This window comes from Schistocerca cancellata, chromosome 4 (assembly GCF_023864275.1).
Source record: "Schistocerca cancellata isolate TAMUIC-IGC-003103 chromosome 4, iqSchCanc2.1, whole genome shotgun sequence".
NCBI lineage: Eukaryota > Metazoa > Arthropoda > Insecta > Orthoptera > Acrididae > Schistocerca > Schistocerca cancellata.
Genome location: NC_064629.1, coordinates 734,460,656 through 734,481,222, shown reverse-complemented (window position 1 = coordinate 734,481,222; position 20,567 = coordinate 734,460,656). Strand labels below are relative to the sequence as shown.

General features: G+C 45.9%; 1 protein-coding gene across 1 annotated transcript in view; it reads left to right on the top strand.

Moving 5' to 3' along the window:
- Positions 1-20,567, top strand: part of LOC126183837 (collagen alpha-1(XI) chain-like) — a 533,300-nt gene that overhangs the window by 311,024 nt on the left and 201,709 nt on the right. The window lies entirely within an intron of this gene.

The following is a 20,567-nucleotide window of genomic DNA, read 5'->3' as shown; positions in this document are numbered from 1 at the left end:
CCCCGGCACGAATCCTCCCGGCGGATTAGTGTCGAGGTCCGGTGAGCCGGCCAGCCTGTGGATGGTTTTTAAGGCGATTTTCCATCTACCTCGGCGAACGCGGGCTGGTTCCCCTTATTCCGCCTCAGCTACACTATGCCGGCGATTGCTGCGCAAACACCGTTTCCACGTACGCGTACACCATAACTACTCTACCACGCCAACATTTGGGGTTACAGTCGTCTATTATGAGACGTTCCGGGAGAGGGAGGGGGGAGTTTCACTGGGGGCCGAATCGCACAATAACCCTGGCTTCGGTGTGGGACGGCGGTGGGGTGGGTGGACCGCTGTGACCTGTTGTGGGGTTGTGTACCACTGAGGGCTATGGCGGGACGAAGACTCTCCGTCTTTTCTAGGTCCCCGATTTAATACAACACAAAACAGCGACAATTAAAAGCAATCTAAAGTAAAACACAAACCAATCAAACTCAGCATGAAGGAACAGTGTCGGTTCAGTAACCAGGAATTTGTATTTGGGATCAACGAACCCTCACACTTCTGTAATGGTATCCTTTCAAACTGATGACTCCGACGAGGCATGCGAAACTGACAGTTGCAATAGCTGCAAATCAACGATGTGGCCACGGACACCAACTGGGAACTGTACCCTATCATACCTGAGCCGGACATCGGTACTTCAGTGATCAAAACAGCAGATCTAACGGGCACGTAGTCACAGAGGCGACTCACTGCTCCTCGCCTTGCACCACGCACCTCATATCCACCTAGCGGTTAGCTGAAGATCAGCGTCCTCCAAGACCGGCTCCAGTAAGCAGACACGCGAATTCAAATCGCCGGAACGATGGACGTGCGGCACTGTAGTATTAGTAGTAATAGTAGTAATGAGACAAAGCACTGGAAGCCTAAAATCTTCCAATTTGTACCAGTCCAGAAGTATGGAATCCTGCAATGAAGTGATTTACAAACCGTACGGGTAAGTATAGTGCATACATTTCAGCTCAGTTGATTTTAGATGAGGGTGCAGGGTATGAGTGAAGTAAGTGTCGCTAGAGAGGAGTATTGCAGAGGAGGCATGTTTTGTAACAAGTGTCTAATCTCGCTGTGGATAAGTTGTTATTTTCCTGAGAAGCAGTTGTAGGTAGCACGCGCGACGCACTTACAGTTGCTTCATTACGCTATGAAAAATTGTTGTTAAAAATAAACACTACCAATTGGGTTATTAACACGTTAGTTCGTAATTTAATAAAACACTTACAAAAACGTTGTATCGTTTATCTTTTGATATTTTAAAGATGAAATTGTTCGAAGAAAATTCTTTGTCATTCTTAAGTTTAGTTGGAAGCAAACGTTGACGTTGGTACGAGCATAATTTGCAGTGGAAGGGGCGGGGGGGGGGGGGGTTACTAGCAAACATGTGACTGCACTCAGGGGTAATGGGCTCAGAAAGATTGAGAACCACTGAAGTAGGGGGTCTATACATGGGGGATCAACTTGCAGGCAGTATTATGGAAAGGACGTAGATGAAGACGAGATGGGAGACATGGTACTGCGAGAAGAATTGACGGAGCACTGAAAGACCAAAGTCGAAACAAGGCCTTGGACGTAGATGACATTCCATCAGAAATACCGATAGCCGTGCGAGAGAAAACCATGACAAAACTCTTCCATCTCGTGTGCAAGATGTATGAAACAGGCGAAATACCCTAGACTTCAAGAAAAATATAATAATTTCAGTTGCAAAGAAAGGAGTTGCTGACAGATGTAAGAATTACCGAATGATCAGTTTAATGAGTCATGGTTGCAAGATGCTGACACAAATTAGTTACAGAAAAATGGAAAAAACTAGTAGAAGCAGACCTCGGGGAAAATGAATTTGGATGTCGGAGACATATGGGCACCCACACGGCAATATTGACTCTACGACTTATTTTAGAACATAGGTTAAGGAAAGGTAAACCTACGTTTGTAGCATCTATAGATTTAGAGAAAGCGTTTGACAATGTTGACTGGAACACTCTTCGAAATTCCGAAGGTACCAAGGGTAAAATACAGGGAGCGAAAGGCTATTAACAGCTCGCACAGAAACCAGACGGCAGTTATAAAGAGTCGAGGGGCATGAAAGGGAACCAGTGATTGACAGGAGAGTCAGACAGGGTTTTCCCGATGTTATTCAATCTGTACATTGGGCAAGCAGTGAAGGAATTCACAGAATAATTTGGAGAAGGAATTAAAACTTTGAGATTTGCCGATGACACTGTAATTCTGTAGAAGATAGCAAAGAACTTGGAAGAGCAGCTGAACGGATTGGACAGTGCCTTGAAGGGAGGATACAGCGCAATTTCATCACGCAGCTAGCAGGAGTAGTCAACAGGGGACATCTCGATATCAGGGCATAAAGTCTTCGCGAATATCATTCCATGTAGCCAGTTGGACAGTAACTATGCCTCGCAGACAGGCGCGTGAACAATATACGCAGATGTCAGCATTTTAGAGAGGTGCTCAAAGAAGCCGGTTGGAGTAATCAGCGAATCGCTCAACATTTGAATATTCGTAGAAGCGATGCCACTGTTCGACGATGCTGGCAGGAATGGGTGAACCTTGCCCGAACACAGAATCAAGAAGGAAGCGGTTGACCAAGAGAGACGACAGAACTCTACATCTACATCTACATGGTAACTCTTCAATTCGCACTTAAGTGCCTGGCAGAGGATTCATCGAACCACTTTCATACTACTTCTCTACTATTCCACTCACGAAAGACGCGTGGGAAAAAGGAACACCTAAATTTTTCCGTTCGAGCTCTGATTTCTTTTATTTTATTATGATGATCATTTCTCCCTACGTAGGCGGATGTCAATAAAATATTTTCACATTCGGAAGAGAAAGTTGGTGACTGAAATTTCGTAAATATATCTCGCCGCAAAGAAAACCGCCTTTCTTTCAGTGACTGCCACCCCAACTGGCGTATCATATCAGTAACACTCTCACCCCTATTGCACGATAGCACGAAACGAGCTGCCCTTCTTTGCACCTTTTCGAAGTCCTCCGTCAATCCTACCTGGTAATGATCCCACACCACGCAGCAACATTGCAGCAGAGGACGGACAAGTGTAATGTAGGCTGTCTGTTTAGTGGGTTTGTCGCATCTTGTAAGTGATCTGCCAACAAAGCGCTGTCTTTGTTTCGCCTTCCCTACAATGTTATCTATGTGGCCTTTCCAATTTAAGTTGCTCATAATTGTAATTCATAGGTATTTAGTCAAATTGACAGCCCTTAGATTTGTGCGATTTATCGTATACCCAAAATTTATCGGATTTCTTTAAGTACCCATGTGGATGACCTCGCACTTTTCTTTGTTTAGTGCCAATTGCCACTTTCCGCACCATACAGAAATTCTCTCTAGTTCATTTTTTAATTGGAATTGCTCGTTGATGATTTTACTAGACGGTAAATTACAGCGTCATCTGCAAACAATCTAAGGGGGCTGCTCAGATTATCACCTAGATCATTTATGTAAACCAGGAACAGCAGAAGGCCTATGACGCTACCGTGTGGAACGCCAGATATCAGTTCTGTTCTACTCGATGATTTACTGTCTACAACTATGAACTGTGACCTCTCTGAGAGGAAATCACGAATCCAGTCACACAACTGAGACGATACTCCATACGCACGCAATTTGATTAATAGTCACTTGTGAGGAACAGAATAAAAAACCTTCTGAAAACCTAGAAATATGGAATCGATCTGAGAACCCTTATCGACAGCACTCTTTACTTCACGGGAATAAAGAGCTAGCTGTGTTGCACATGAACTATATTTTCTGAATCCGTGTTGGTTATGTATCAATAAGTCATTTTCTTCAAGGTGATTCGTAATGTTCGAGTACAGTATATGCTCCAAAATCCTACTGCAAATTGAGGTCAGTGATATGGGTCTGTAATTCAATCGGTTGCTCCTGTTTCCTTTCTTGAGAGGAGCGAGAAATCGTGACAGAGACACTCAGAGCCCCGGATTCATCATTATGATCGATTCGACGTGCAACTAGTGCTTCGTTAACCACAAGGACCGTTAATAGGCGGCTCACAGTAATGGGGTTGAGCTCACGACGGCCCTTACTCCAACTACCATTGACCTCTGTACACCAACAACCCCGTTTGCATTGGTGCCGGGCACATTCCGCCTGGAATCTCATTGAGTGGAGTAGATTTGTCTCCAGTGATGGGTCCCGGTTTGAAATGAGCCCCAGTCACCAAAGAAGACGTGTCTCGAGACGCCCCAGACAGCGATGGCGTACTATCTTGACTGTCACGCGCCATACAGTCCGACAACCAGGAGTGACGGACTAGGGTGCCACTTCACTTCACAGCAGGACCCCTTTGGTCGGCGAGAGTTTCTGCCGCTTGTCTTCGTGCTTGCCAAACACTACCTGGACAAGCAAGACCGCCGGGTCTCTCTCCAATTGAGAACTTTTGGTTGGACAGAATTGGCATGATATCTCTCAGGAGGATATTCAACAACTCTATCAGTCAATGCCAAGTAGAATAACTGCTTTACAAGGTCTAGAGGTGGACCAACTAGTCGGTCACTTTCCCAATTTTTGAAGCTCTTTCTTTCGAAGAAATGTCCGTCTGCTTAGCTGAGTATTAACGTGCTTGCCTAACATGCAGCGGTCATGGATTCGATTTCTGGCGGGGTTGGTGATTTTGTCTGCTCCTGGACTGGGTGTTGTGTTGTCCTCATCATCATTTCATCCTCATCAGCGACACGCAAGTCGCCCAGAGTGGCGTCGACTGAAATGAAACTTGCACTCGGCGGCCGAACTTCCCCAGACAAGGCCTCCCGGCCAACAATGCCACACGTTCATTTCATTTTTTTTTAAACAAATCATCGAATTTTTAAAAAATTTTAATCATTTGTTGATCTGTACTTGTACATCACATCTACCGATTTCTATCTCATTTGGATAATTCCTTCGTGGTGCGTCTTTTTTGTGTGTATTAGAAAGTACAAATTTGTCTAAGTGGAAATATGTGCGTCACGTTTCTAACGAAAACCGTTCCATTTACTTATTTCAGTGTCATAGCATGTCCGCCCCCGGTAGCTGAGTCGTGCCGGCACGGTAGCTCAGCGTGTCCGATCAGAGGGTTACGTGCCCTCTGTAATAAAAAAACTGAGTTAATCGATCATCAACGAACTTAAAAAACGGATGTCTTACGACGTCCGCCCCGAGCAGATGCAACGAACAAATGCGAGCAAAATGAGATTAAAGAAAAAAAAAAATAGTCGTCAGCGTGACAGAATGTCAATCCTAAGGGCCCGGGTTCGATTCCCGCCTGGGTCGGAGATTTTCTCCGCTCAGGGACTGGGCGTTGTGTTGTCCTAATCATCATCATTTTATCCCCATCGACGCGCATGTCGCCGACGTGGCGTCATATCGAAAGACTTGCACCAGACGAACGGTCTACCCGACAGGAGGCCCTAGTCGCACGACATTCAGTGTCATAGCATCGCACTAAACTACACAGGTCACTGCCACCAACTATGTAGTGTATGGAAACAAAGATGGACACTAAGTCGATAGCTGAAAACGCAGTGTAGAGCGACTGTTGCGGTTGCAAGTAATATGTCGCCAAATCAGTACTGATGAACAAAAATCAGAATCGTCTTACACGACACTCAGTCCAACAGAGTTCGCAATGGAAGTCCAGGTCCAGAAATCGAGGTTTTAGCCGTATTCGAGAGTCGACAAAACTATGGCTTCCGTAACAAAATACGAACTGCTAGATCTGCCCGCAATGCTAATTACTAATTTCCGGCAGAGGGCTGACCGCCATCCCAACGTGTCAAGTTTATCACGACCCCTAGACTTGCGGCTGCCTAAATGTGTGTCCACTAGCAAGTAACTTCCGGAAGTAACTTCTGCAAGCACTTGCTGAGATGTTGACATTATAACACAAACTTGCGTAAGTTCATTTCTGCAAGTCGCTTCGGAAAGTTAATTTCCGCAACTTGCTACGAGTACTTGCAGAAGCGTTTCCACTACAGTTGCGTAGTGAGATAGGGAAGTGGAAGTGTACAGTGTCGTGGTTAAAAACAGAGCAGCCACCACTGTTGTTGGATTATTATTATCGTTTTTATTATTGAAGAGAAACTGTTGCGAAAAATGAAGAAAAGACGAAATGTTTAGGTGAAGAAATGGATACAGAGATGTACATATTTAAGTCATCAAGAAACACTGTTGTTGTTGTTGTGGTCTTTAGTCCAGAGACTGGTTTGATGCAGCTCTCAGTGCTACTCTATCCCGTGCAAGCTTCTTCATCTCCCAGTACCTACTGCAACCTACATCCTTCTGAATCTGTTTAGTGTATTAATCTCTTGGTTCCCTCTACGATTTTTACCCTCCACGCTGCCCGCCAACACTAAATTGGTGATCCGTTGATGCCTCAGAACATGTGCTACCAACCGATACCTTCTCCTAGTCAAGTTGTGCCACAAATCCCTCTTCTTCCCAGTTCTATTCAGTACCTACTCATTACTTACGTGATCTACCCATCTAATCTTCAGCATTCTTCTGTAGCACCACATTTCAAAAGCTTCTATTCTCTTTTTGTCTAAACTATTTATCGTCCATGTTTCACTTCCATACAAATACTTTCAGTAAAAACTTCCTGACATTTAAATCTATACTCGATGTTAACAAATTTCTCTTCTTCAGAAACGCTTTCCTTGCCATTGCCAGTCTACATCTTATATCTTCTCTACTTCGACCGTTATCAGTTATTTTGCTCCTCAAATAGCAAAACTCATGTACTACTTTAAGTGTCACATTTCCTAATCTAATACCCTCAGCATCACCCGATTTAATTCGACTACATTCCATTATCCTCGTTTTGCTTTTGTTGATGGTCATCTTATATCCTCCTTTCAAGCCATTGTCCATTCCGTTCAACTGCTCTTCCAGGCCGTTTGCTGTCTCTGCCAGAATTACAATGTCATCGGCAAACCTCAAAGTTTTTGTTTCTCCTCCACGGATTTTAATTCCTACTCCGAATTTTTCTTTTGTTTCGTTTATTGCTTGCTCAATATACAGATTGAATAACATCGCGGATAGGCTGCAACCCTGTCTCACTCCCTTCCAAACCACTGCTTCCCTGTCATGCCCCTCGACTCTTACAACTGAAATCTGGTTTCTGTTCAAATTGTAAAAAGCCTTTCGTTCCTTGTATTTGATCCCTGACACCTTCAAAATTTGAAAGAGAATATTCCAGTCAACATTTTCAAAAGCTTTCTCTAAGTCTACAAATGCTAGAAACGTAGGTTTGCCTTTCCTAAATCTATCCTCTAAGATAAGTTGTAGTGTCAGTATTGCCATACGTGTTCCAACATTTCTACGGAATCCAAACTGATCTTCCCCGAAGTCGGCTACTACCAGTTTTTTCCATTAGCGTGTTAAGAATTCGTGTTAGTATTTTGCAGCCGTTACATATTAAACTGATAGATCGATAATTTTCACACCTGACACCACCTGCTTTCTTTGAATGAAATATAATCAGAGGACTTCGCTCCGATTAAAACTTTCTGAGAATGTCGTATGCTAGTTTCGAACATCTTTTGTGTATTATACAGTCGGACACAGGACACAAAAATGCGACAAACAGTACTACCAAGAGATGGTCTTCTTTTACTTACTCTTCGATTTTTGCAAACAGTGGTTATTATTTTACTAAATACTAGGTGTACCCGGCCACAAGTTCCTGTAACTCAGTCTGGGTAAACGAAAATGCTAAATATGTATGGGAAGTGGGTATACGTCCAAATCTCCTTCTCCCCCTATCTCTGTCCACCTCGTCCTCACTCTCTCTTTATCCATCTCCTCCTCCTCTCCCTCTCTATGTCCATCACCTTCTCCCACTCCTCATCTTTTCCTCCCCTCTCTCCCACTTTCTCTGTCCATCTTCTCCTCCCCACTCTCTCTATCTATCTGCTCCTGCCCCCTCTCTCTGTCCATCTCATCATTTCCACTCTCTATGTCCATTTCCTCCTACCTCTCTGTCAATCTCCTCCTCCCCCCTCTTCTGACCTCGAGTCTTGTTTACTGTTTTTGCAAACTCAGATGCTGTAGTAATATTCTAAACTTAAGGCGATAACTCATAAATACAACATTTTTGTTTGCCGACAGCGTTTTACTATTATATGCTTTATGTATATTTATACAGAGATTATCAAAAATAATCATCCGACTTAAAAAGTCAAAACTATTATGTTATTTTAGATATGTGCGTGAACGACGTACTGTTCGAAAGAGCAAACTCTCGAGTTTTACATGGTTCCCGCTAGGGAGCAGCAGTGTGCGCCCACTTCAGTTCTACACATATCAAAAAAAGTTATGCATCGCCCCAGTTCCCAGAACTCCTGAAGATAGACGTTGACTGTGGATATTTTATCACAGACACAGTCCCTCTGACTGTTCAGATATGTCACTAAACCCGCCCAAAGAAGTAAACAATCACGCATGAGCAGCGCCTATTAGACGGAGTGGGTCCGACAGCCGATCAGCTCCAGTCATTCAGTCATTCCACCAGGAAGCAGGTACACGGTTCGTGTTGTCTGTAGTTCAGCCATGCCTAGACGGTCAATACCGCGGTTCGATAGGGTCCGTATTGTTACTTTGTGCCAGGAAGGTCTCTGAACAAGGGAAGTGTCCAGGCGTCTCGAAGTGAACCAAAGCGATGTTGTTCGGACATGGAGGAGAGAGAGCGAGACAGGAACTGTCGATGACATGCCTCGTTCAAGACGTCCAAGGGCTAGTACTGCAGTGGATGCCCGCTACCTACCTATTATAGCTCGGAGGAACGCTGACAGCAACGCCACCATGCAGAATAATGCTTTCCGTGCAGCCACAGGACGTCGTGTTACGGCTCAAACTGTGCGCAGTAGGCTGCATGATGCGGAACTTCACTCCCGACGTCCATGGCGAGGCCCATCTTTGCAACCACGACACCGTGCAGCGCTGTACAGATGGGCCCAACAACTTGCCGAATGGACCGCTCAGGATTGGCATCACGTTCTCTTCACTGATGAGTGTCGCATATGCCTTCATCCAGACAATCGTCGGAGACGTGTTTGGAGGCAACCCGGTCAGGCTGAACGCCTTAGACACACTGTCCAGCGAGTGCAGCAAGGTTGAGGTTCCCTGCTGTTTTGGGATGGCGTTATGTGGGGCCTACGTACGCCGCTGGTGGTCATGGAAGGCGCCGTAGCGGCTGTACGATACGTGAATGCCATCCTCTGACTGATAGTGCAACCATATCGGCAGTACATTGGCGAGGCATTCGTCTTCATGGACGACAATTCGCACCCCTATCGTGCACATCTTGTGAATGACTTCTTTCAGGATAACGACATCGCTCGACTAGAAGCACATTCTACAGACATGAAACCCTATCGAACATGCCTGGGATAGATTGAAAAGGGCTGTTTATGGACGACGTGACCCTCCAACCACTCTGAGGGATGTTCGCCGAATCGCCGTTGAGTAGTGGGACCATCTGGACCAACAGTGTCTTGATGAACTTGTGGATAGTATGCCACGACGAATACAGAGATGCATCCATGCAAGAGGACGTGCTACTGGGTATTAGAGGTACCAGTGTGTACTGCAGTCTGGACCACTACCTCTGAAGGTCTCGCTGTATGGTGGTACAACATGCAATATGTGGTTTTCATGAGCAATAAAAAAGGTTGAAATGTAATTTATGTTGATCTCTATTCTAATTTTCTGTACAGGTTTCGGAACCTTTTTTTTATGTTTGTAGTAAAAATGGTATCTGGACAGCAGAAATCGTTTTGTGGTCTACGTTTCGTGCAGTGCGGGTCAGTAATAACTATTCAGCGTGACTTTCGTACTAAGTATTGTGTGGATCCTCCTACAGCACATACATTAGACGATGGCATGAACAATTCCGAGAAATAGGTTGTCTGTGTAAAGGCAAATCGCCGGGCCGTCCCCGAGTGTCTGACATAGACGTCGAACGCATCACCCATAGTTTCACAAGGAATCCGCAGCAATCCGTTCGCCGGGCAGCTCGACGGCCAACGTGCCCTATGTCCGTCTGGCTTGTGTTGCGTCGATGTTTACACATGAAACCATACAAAATTCAGCTACTGCAAGCTCTTCGTGAAGGTGACGAACAAGAAAGTGTGGAGTTCTGTAATTTCGTTTTTGGCAAGGTGGAGGATGACAGTTTTCTTCCACGCTTAGTGTTTACTGACGAAGCAACATTCCATTTAAATGAAAAGGTGAACCGTCATAATGTGAGAATATGGGGTAAGGAGCAACCACATGAAGTTGTACAACATAAGAGAGACTCTCCAAAATTTAATGTATTTTGTGCAGTTACACGGGAAAAGGTCCATTTTTCTCTGCCGAGAACACTTTTACAGGAAGCACATATCTCGAGGCGCTTGAGAATGTTCAAATGTGTGTGAATTCCTAAGGGACCAAAAGGTTTAGGTCATCGGTCCCTAGACTTACACACTACTTAAACTAAGTTATGCTAAGAACAACACACACACCCATGCCCGAGGGAGGACTCGAATGAGAACTTTCTTTTCCCCAGATGGAGACTGATTCGAACGATTTCACTTGCCAGCAGGATGGGGCACCACCACACTGGCATCTAGAAGTGCGGGAATTTTTAAATCAAGGGATTACTGAACGATGGATCTGTCGCACTGGACCAAACTGTTCAGCCTTACATTACTGGCCTCCAAGGTCACCGGACCTGACTGACTGTGATTATTTCTTGTGGGGGTTTATAAAGGCTCTGTTTATGTGCTTCGTTACCGACAACAACGAATGAACTGAGACATCGCATAACAGCAGCTGTATAAGCTCAAACATGCTCGCTGCAATTTGAATATTACATTGACATGTGCCGTGCATCTCAAGGGGAGCATATAAAACACCTATGAAAAGGTATTAAAAAAACTTTTTGAGTTCCCGTTCATCAAAAAACAAAATTCATTGCATATGTTTGTTAGTTACAGAAATACAGACATGCCAAATAGGATGATTCTTTTAGATACACTCTGCATACTAAAAATACATAGCCCATGTTTGTCAAACGTTTATTATAGTAACGTGTAAAAAATTGAATTAAATCAGAAGTTTACTTTTTGAGATTATTTCCCTTATTTTATCGTGGTGATCGTTCCTCCCTATGTAGGTCGGTGTCAACAAAATATTTTTGCATTCGGAGGAGAAATTTGGTGATTGGAATTTCGTGAGAAGATCCTGTCGCAACGAAAAACGCCTTTGTTTTTATTATGATGTCCAACCCAAATCCTGTATCATTTCTGTGACACTCTCTACCATATTTCGCGATAACACAAAACGTGCTGCCCTTCTTTGAACGTTTTCGATGTACTCCGTCATTCCTATCTGGTAAGGATCCCACACCGCGCAGCAGTATTCTAACTTACTTTTGGGTCACCCTGTACTTGCTACTGCTCTCGGTCCCTTCACCTTCAGACTGCGCTCTCAGGCATGAACCTTGACAACAATACAGCCAAAGAAACCTTGCAAAACACAGACTAATACTGCGACTTTGTTACCGTTTAGGACAGTACATAAAAATGCAGATCAGTTAGCGCGGCATTCTGTACTACTCATGTCTGCACTGTTATGCAGCTAACATCACTGGAAAACATTCTACAGGATATACTCTGTAATTAGCCGTTAGTGATCACAAGTTCCATATACAGGGTGTTACAAAAAGGTACGGCCAAACTTTCGGGAAACATTCCTCACACACAAAGAGAGAAAATATGTTATGTGGACATGTGTCCGGAAACGCTTACTTTCCATGTTAGAGCTCATTTTATTACATCTCTTCAAATCACATTAATCATGGAATGGAAACACACAGCAACAGAACGTACCAGCGTGACTTCAAACACTTTGTTACAGGAAATTTTCAAAATGTCCTCCGTTAGCGAGGATACATGCATCCACCCTCCGTCGCATGGAATCCCTGATGCGCTGATGCAGCTCTGGAGAATGGCGTATTGTATCACAGCCGTCCACAGTACGAGCACCAAGAGTCTCTACATTTGGTACCGGGGTTGCGTAGACAAGAGCTTTCAAATGCACCCATACATGAAAGTCAAGGGGGTTGAGGTCAGGAGAGCGTGGAGGCCATGGAATTGGTCCGCCTCTACCAATCCATCGATCACCGAATCTGTTGTTGAGAAGCGTACGGACACTTCGAGTGAAATGTGCAGGAGCTCCATCGGGCATGAACCACATGTTGTGTCGTACTTGTAAAGGCACATGTTCTAGCAGCACAGGTAGAGTATCCCGTATGAAATCATGATAACGTGCTCCATTGAGCGTAGGTGGAAGAACATGGGGCCCAATCAAGACATTACCAACAGTGCCTGCCCAAACTTTTACAGAAAATCTGTGTTGATGACGTGATTGCACAATTGCGTGCGGATTCTCGTCAGCCCACACATGTTGATTGTGAAAATTTACAATTTGATCACGTTGGAATGAAGCCTCATCCGTAAAGAGAACATTTGCACTGAAATGAGGATTGACACATTGTTGGATGAACCATTCGCAGAAGTGTACCCGTGGAGGCCAATCAGCTGCTGGTAGTGCCTGCACACGCTGTACATGCTACGGAAACAACTGGTTCTCCCGTAGCACTCTCCATACAGTGACGTGGTCAACGTTACCTTGTACAGCAGCAACTTCGCTGACGCTGACATTAGGGTTATCGTCAACTGCACGAAGAATTGCCTCGTCCATTGCAGGTGTCCTCGTCGTTCTAGGTCTTCCCCAGTCGCGAGTCATAGGCTGGAATGTTCCGTGCTCCCTAAGCCGCCGATCAATTGCTTCGAACGTCTTCCTGTCGGGACACCTTCGTTCTGGAAATTTGTCTCGATACAAATGTATCGCGCCACGGCTATTGCCCCGTGCTAATCCATACATCAAATGGGCATCTGCCAACTCCGCATTTGTAAACATTGCACTGACTGCAAAACCACGTTCGTGATGAACACTAACCTGTTTATGCTACGTACTGATGTGCTTGATGCTAGTGCTGTAGAGCAATGAGTCGCATGTCAATACAAGCACCGAAGTCAACATTACCTTCCTTCAATTGGGTCAACTGGCGGTGAATCGAGAAAGTACAGTACATACTGACGAAACTAAAATGAGCTCTAACATGGACATTAATCGTTACCGGACACATGTCCACATAACATCTTTTCTTTATTTGTGTCTGAGGAATGTTTCCTGAAAGTTTGGGCGTACCTTTTTGTAACACCCTGTATAGAACAACCAGATCTACATCTATATTTGGAAATTTTATTTCTCTGTGTTGTTATCAAGGTTCATGCCTGAGGGTGCAGTCTCAATGTGAAGAGACCATCAGTAAGACAAAGTACAGGGTGAACCAAAAATATGTTAACATTTGAAATACAAATAGTCCGAAAAGCTTGTAAAGGTGCTGCAGGTTAGAGTGTGGTGAGAAATAATTGTTAAGAAAAAAATCGATACGTTATGCGGTTTCTGAGTTAATTATCACTGAAGTTAGCCAATCAGGTCGTTGAGCGCGCCAATTATAGCGGCCCTCAAGAGACTGTGTCACCAAACGTGTTCTTCGTTTGGTTTCTTGAAACCGAACAAGAGAGCAATACAAAAGTTGCACATTGGCCGGTAGTAAGGATCGAATCCGATCCAAAGGCTGAACAGTCTTGCGTACTATCATCCACTTTGTGACAACAAAAGACTAATCGTATCTATCGGGCAGATTGAATTCTACATCTACATGTACATCTACATCTACATCCATACTCCGCAAGCCACCTGACGGTGTATGGTGGAGGGTACCTTGAGTACCTCTATCGGTTCTCCCTTCTATTCCAGTCTCGTATTGTTCGTGGAAAGAAGGATTGTCGGTACGCCTCTGTGTGGGCTCTAATCTCTCTGATTTTATCCTCATGGTCTCTTCGCGAGGTATACGTAGGAGGGAGCAATATACTGCTTGACTCTTCGGTGAAGGTATGTTCTCGAAACTTTGACAAAAGCCCGTACCGAGCTACTGAGCGTCTCTCCTGCAGAGTCTTCCACTGGAGTTTATCTATCATCTCCGTATCGCTTTCGCGATTACTAAATGATCCTGTAACGAAGCGCGCTGCTCTCCGTTGGATCTTCTCTATATCTTCTATCAATCCTACAATTATCACTCAGCACAACCTACCCTGCAACACCCTTACAAGCTTTTCAAACTGTTTCTGACCACCCTGTAAAAGTAGGTTCTAGAAACGGCACTGAGCAGCTTATATTTAATACTCAGCAAGTACAGTGCTTGGCGGAAGACATACAGTACCAATAATTAACTTTCCTATTCCATTCACATACTGAATAAGGAAAATAGGACAGTCTGTATGTCTCTATACGTGCCCAAATCTCTCTTGTTCTCGTGCTCCCTACGCGAGATAAAGAATGGAGGCAACGTAATGGTACCACAGTCTTTTCGGTTACGGATTCTCTAAATTTACCCGACCCTGTTTCGTGAGAACTGCCTCATCTTTCTTTCAAAGTTTGCAGTTTAAATTCTCCAAGCATTTCTGTTACACCTTCTTATTGCCTATGCCCACCTAACACCACATCTCTGAATTAGTTAGGTGTCTGTTGTCATGCCTACTTGTTAAGGACTTCAAACACACGAACAATAATCTAGAAATAGTTGCACTAGCGTCTTTTATGATATTTCCTTTACAAATGCACTGCACTTTTCCAGAATCTTTCCAACAAATCTAAATCTTCCATTCGACTACCCTAATACTGATTTTAACGTCATCATCCCATCTGACGTCGCTTCTTAGCATTACCACTAAATACTTGCGCCATGTAATGTGCTGTGTTCATCTACACTCCTGGAAATTGAAATAAGAACACCGTGAATTCATTGCCCCAGGAAGGGGAAACTTTATTGACACATTCCTGGGGTCAGATACATCACATGATCACACTGACAGAACCACAGGCACATAGACACAGGCAACAGAGCATGCACAATGTCGGCACTAGTACAGTGTATATCCACCTTTCGTAGCAATGCAGGCTGCTATTCTCCCATGGAGACGATCGTAGAGATGCTGGATGTAGTCCTGTGGAACGGCTTGCCATGTCATTTCCACCGGGCGCCTCAGTTGGACCAGCGTTCGTGCTGGACGTGCAGACCGCGTGAGACGACGCTTCATCCAGTCCCAAACATGCTCAATGGGGGACAGATCCGGAGATCTTGCTGGCCAAGGTAGTTGACTTACACCTTCTAGAGCACGTTGGGTGGCACGGGATACATGCGGACGTGCATTGTCCTGTTGGAACAGCAAGTTTCCTTGCCGGTCTAGGAATGGTAGAACGATGGGTTCGATGACGGTTTGGATGTACCGTGCACTATTCAGTGTCCCCTCGACGATCACCAATGGTGTACGGCCAGTGTAGGAGATCGCTCCCCACACCATGATGCCGGGTGTTGGCCCTGTGTGCCTCGGTCGTATGCAGTCCTGATTGTGGCGCTCACCTGCACGGCGTCAAACACGCATACGACCATCATTGGCACCAAGGCAGAAGCGACTCTCATCGCTGAAGACGACACGTCTCCATTCGTCCCTCCATTCACGCCTGTCGCGACACCACTGGAGGCGGGCTGCACGATGTTGGGGCGTGAGCGGAAGACGGCCTAACGGTGTGCGGGACCTTAGCCCAGCTTCATGGAGACGGTTGCGAATGGTCCTCGCCGATACCCCAGGAGCAACAGTGTCCCTAATTTGCTGGGAAGTGGCGGTGCGGTCCCCTACGGCACTGCGTAGGATCCTACGGTCTTGGCGTGCATCCGTGCGTCGCTGCGGTCCGGTCCCAGGTCGACGGGCACGTGCACCTTCCGCCGACCACTGGCGACAACATCGATGTACTGTGGAGACCTCACGCCCCACGTGTTGAGCAATTCGGCGGTACGTCCACCCGGCCTCCCGCATGCCCACTATACGCCCTCGCTCAAAGTCCGTCATCTGCACATACGGTTCACGTCCACGCTCTCGCGGCATGCTACCAGTGTTAAAGACTGCGATGGAGCTCCGTATGCCACGGCAAACTGGCTGACACTGACGGCGGCGGTGCACAAATGCTGCGCAGCTAGCGCCATTCGACGGCCAACACCGCGGTTCCTGGTGTGTCCGCTGTGCCGTGCGTGTGATCATTGCTTGTACAGCCCTCTCGCAGTATCCGGAGCAAGTATGGTGGGTCTGACACACCGGTGTCAATGTGTTCTTTTTTCCATTTCCAGGAGTGTATAATCTCTTTATAAAATACCACATGCTTTCTTCTCTTTGGTGTGTGCATCTTCTTACATTTATCCACATTTAAAGGGAACTGTCCATTCAAAATCCCAAGAGAAAATATTGCCCATGTCTTTCTGTGATTCCTTACAATCGTCTAACAATATTTTCCTATACACAACACCATCGACAAAGAAAAATTTTAGAGTTCTGCTGCCCCTGTCTGATAAATCACTTATACACAGTGTAGTGAATTGGCAGGAGCCAATTCACGGGGTTTGGAGGAAGCCGAAATGCACGCGTTAAAGCTCACGCAGGCTGGCGTGAGGTCTGGAACAGTTAAGGGAAATTATAGTAGCAAATAAAGTACGAAGCTCTTGGAATACTTAACTTTAATCCACAATTGGAGAACATCGGTCTGACGGTACAGGCATCCATAGATACTGGCGCCGTGCTAGGTCGTAGCAATTGACGTAGCAAAGTCGGCTGGACAACTGGGGCGAGTGCTAGTACGTCTCTCTAGACCTGCCGTGTGGCGGCGCTCGGTCTGCCATCACTGACAGTGGCGACACGCGGGTCCGTCGTATACTAGCGGACCGCGGCCGTTTTAAAAGCTACCACCTAGCAAGTGTGGTGTCTGGCGGTGACACCACACACAGTACCTGACCAAAAAGTATGCGGCCACCCGTAGGTAATGTGGAATTGACCACGAGAAGTCACGAGAGCCGGATCCGTCAACATAAAGGAGACACGAAGTTTTGTGTTACCAGTAGAGAAGCAGTAACAGGAAAACTGGTCAGTCAGTGGAATTCGGTGAATTTAAACATGGACTAGTCATTGGATGTTACCTGAGTAATAAATCCATCGGGGACATTTCAACCGTTTTAACGGTTCCCCGAAGACTACTGTTGGTGATGTGTATGTGAAGTGGAAATGCGAAGGAACAATCACAGGTAAATCAATGTGCGTGCGAATCCCTAAGTGCTGAGGTCGTCGGTTCCTAGACTTACACTCTACTTAACTTCAACTAACTTGTGCTAAGAACAACACATACATTCACGCCCGATGGAGGACTCGAACCACCGGCGGGACGGGCCGCGCAATCCGTGACATGACGCCTCAAAGCGTGCGGCCACAGGTAAATCACGACCAGACAGACCTCATGGTGTTACGGAGGGTTGTTGCAAAATATCCCATGAAATCAGCGGAAGGAATCACACTTGAGTTCCGAAGTGCTACCAGCAGTCAAGCTAGCACTGTGCATGGCGAGTTAAAAGATTGTCGAACGACCCCCATAAACCACGCATTTTTGTAGTCAATGCTAAGCGAAGCTTGAGGTGATGTGAACAGCAGGGCCACTGGACAGTGGATGACTGGGAACGAGAGATTTGTAGTGATGAGTCACACTATACCGTATGACAATCAAAAAATGGTTCAAATGGCTCTGAGCACTATGGGACTCAACATCTTAAGAACTTAGAACTACTTAAACCTAACTAACCTAACGACATCACACACACCCATGCCCGAGGCAGGATTCGAACCTGCGACCGGAGCAGTCCCGCGGTTCCGGACTGCAGCGCCAGAACCGCTGTATGACAATCTGACGACGTGTCTGGTTTGGTGAATGCCTGGTGAACGTTACCCGCAATCGTGTGTAGTGACAACAGTGAAGGGCAGGGAAGGGAGTGTTGCAGTAGAGGCTGTTTTCCACGGTTAGGGTTTGGGCTCCTTATTACACTTAAGAAAACGGTAAGTGCGGAAGGAAATGAACAAAAAAAATGGTTCAAATGGTTCTGAGCACTATGCGACTTAACTTCTGAGGTCATCAGTCGCCTAGAACTGAGAACTAATTAAACCTAACTAATCTAAGGACATCACACACATCCATGCCCGGGGCAGGATTCGAACCTGCGACCGTAGCCGTCGCTCGGCTCCCGACTGCAGCGCCCAGAACCGCACGGCCACTCCGGCCGGCGGAAATGAACACTTGTACCGTTTAAAGCAGAAGAACAGTTCGTAGACGATGATTGTATCACTAAGACAATACACCCTTTCATAAAACAGCATCTGTGAGGCAATTGTTTGTGGAAAATAACATTCCTAGGATGGACTGTCCTTCCCAGAGTCCCGACCTGAATTCAATGGAACACCTATGGAATGAGTTAGTACGTCGACATCGTTACATCACTGTCTTGTCTGGTTTCGGCTCTCGAGAAAGAATGGCCTACCATTCTTCCGCAGATATTCAGATACCTCACTGAAATAATCCCCAGCAGAGTTCAAGCCATCAAAAAGGCGAACGGTGGACACATCTCATATTTATGTCCTCTAATAGTTGTGTGGATGCTTCCGATCAGATAGTAGATAATGAAGACATCAAAGGTTGTATTATGCTTCCTTTGAGCAAACCCGATGTTACACTACTGGCCATTAAAATTGCTACACCAAGAAGAAATGCAGAAGATAAACGGGTATTCATTGGACAAATATATTATACTAGAACTGACATGTGATTACATTTTCACGCAATTTGGGTGCATAGGTCCTGAGAAATCAGTACCCAGAACAATCACCTCTGGCCGTAATAACGGCCTTGATGCGCCTGGCCATTGAGTCAAACAGAACTTGGATGGCGTGTATAGGTACAGCTGCCCACGCAGCTTCAACACGATACCACAGTTCATCAAGAGTAGTGACTGGCGTATTGTGACGAGCCAGTTGGTCGCCCACCATTGACCGGACGTTTTCAATTGGTGAGAGCTCTAGAGAATGTCCTGGCCAGGGCAGCAGTCGAACATTTTCTGTATCCAGAAAGGCCTGTACAGGACCTGCAACATGCGGTCGTGCATTATCCTGCTGAAATATAGCGTTTCGCACGGATCGAATGAAGGGTAGAGCCACAGGTCGTAACACATCTGAAATGTAACGTCCACTGTTCAAAGTGCCGTCAGTGCTAACAAGAGGTGACCGAGACGTGTAACCAATGGCACCCCATACCATCACGCCGGGTGATATGCCACTATGGCGATAACGAATACACGCTTCCAATGTGTGTTCACCGTGATGTCGCCAAACACGGATGCGACCATCATGATGCTGTAAACAGAACCTGGATTCATCCGAAAAAATGACGTTTTGCCATTCGTGCACCTAGGTTCGTCGTTGAGTACACCATCACAGGCGCTCCTGTATGTGATGCAGCGTCAAGGGTATTTGCAGCCATGGTCTCCGAGCTGATAGTCCATGCTGCTGCAAATGCCGTCGAACTGTTCGTGCAGATGGTTGTTGTCTTGGAAACGTCCCCATCTGCTGACTCAGGGATCGAGACGTGGCTGCACGATCCGTTACAGCCATGCGGATAAGATGCCTGTCATCTCGACTGCCAGTGATACGAGGCCGTTGGGATCCAGCACGGCGTTCCGTATTACTCTCCTGAACCCACCGATTCCATATTCTGCTAATAGTCATTCGATCTCGACCAACGCGAGCAGCAATGTCGCGATACGATACACCGCAATTGCGATAGGCTACAATCCGACCTTTATCAAAGTCGGAAACGAGATGGTACGCATTTCTCCTCCTTACACGAGGCATCACAACAACGTTTCACAAGGCAACGGCCGGCCGGTGTGGCCAAGCGGTTCTAGGCGCGTCAGTCTGGAACCACGAGACCACTACGGTCGCAGGTTCGAATACTGCCTCGGGCATGGATGTGTGTGATGTCTTTAGGTTAGTTTGGTTTAAGTAGTTCTAAGTTCTAGGGGACTGATGACCTCAGATGTTAAGTCCCATAGTGCTCAGAGCCACAAGGCAACGCCGGTCAACTGCTGTTTGTGTATGAGAAATCGGTTGGAAACTTTCCTCGTGTCAGCACGTTGTAGGTGTCGCCACCGGCGCCAACCTTGTGTGAATGCTCTGAAAAGCTATCATTTGCATATCATAGCATTTTCTACCTGTCGGTTAAATTTCGCGTCTGTAGCACGTCATCTTCGTGGTGTAGCAATTTTAATGGTCAGTAGTGTACATCTGTTTCTGTTCAAAGTTTAACATTAGAATGCGGGCAAAGTGCACCCCTACGAGAAGTACATTCTAACCTTATGAGATAATGAGGTATGTGTTGATATCGTAAAAAGATCAAAATATTCGATCACCTTGTACCAAAAACCTTGAACAAGCAGTAAAGGAAACAAAAGAAAAATTTG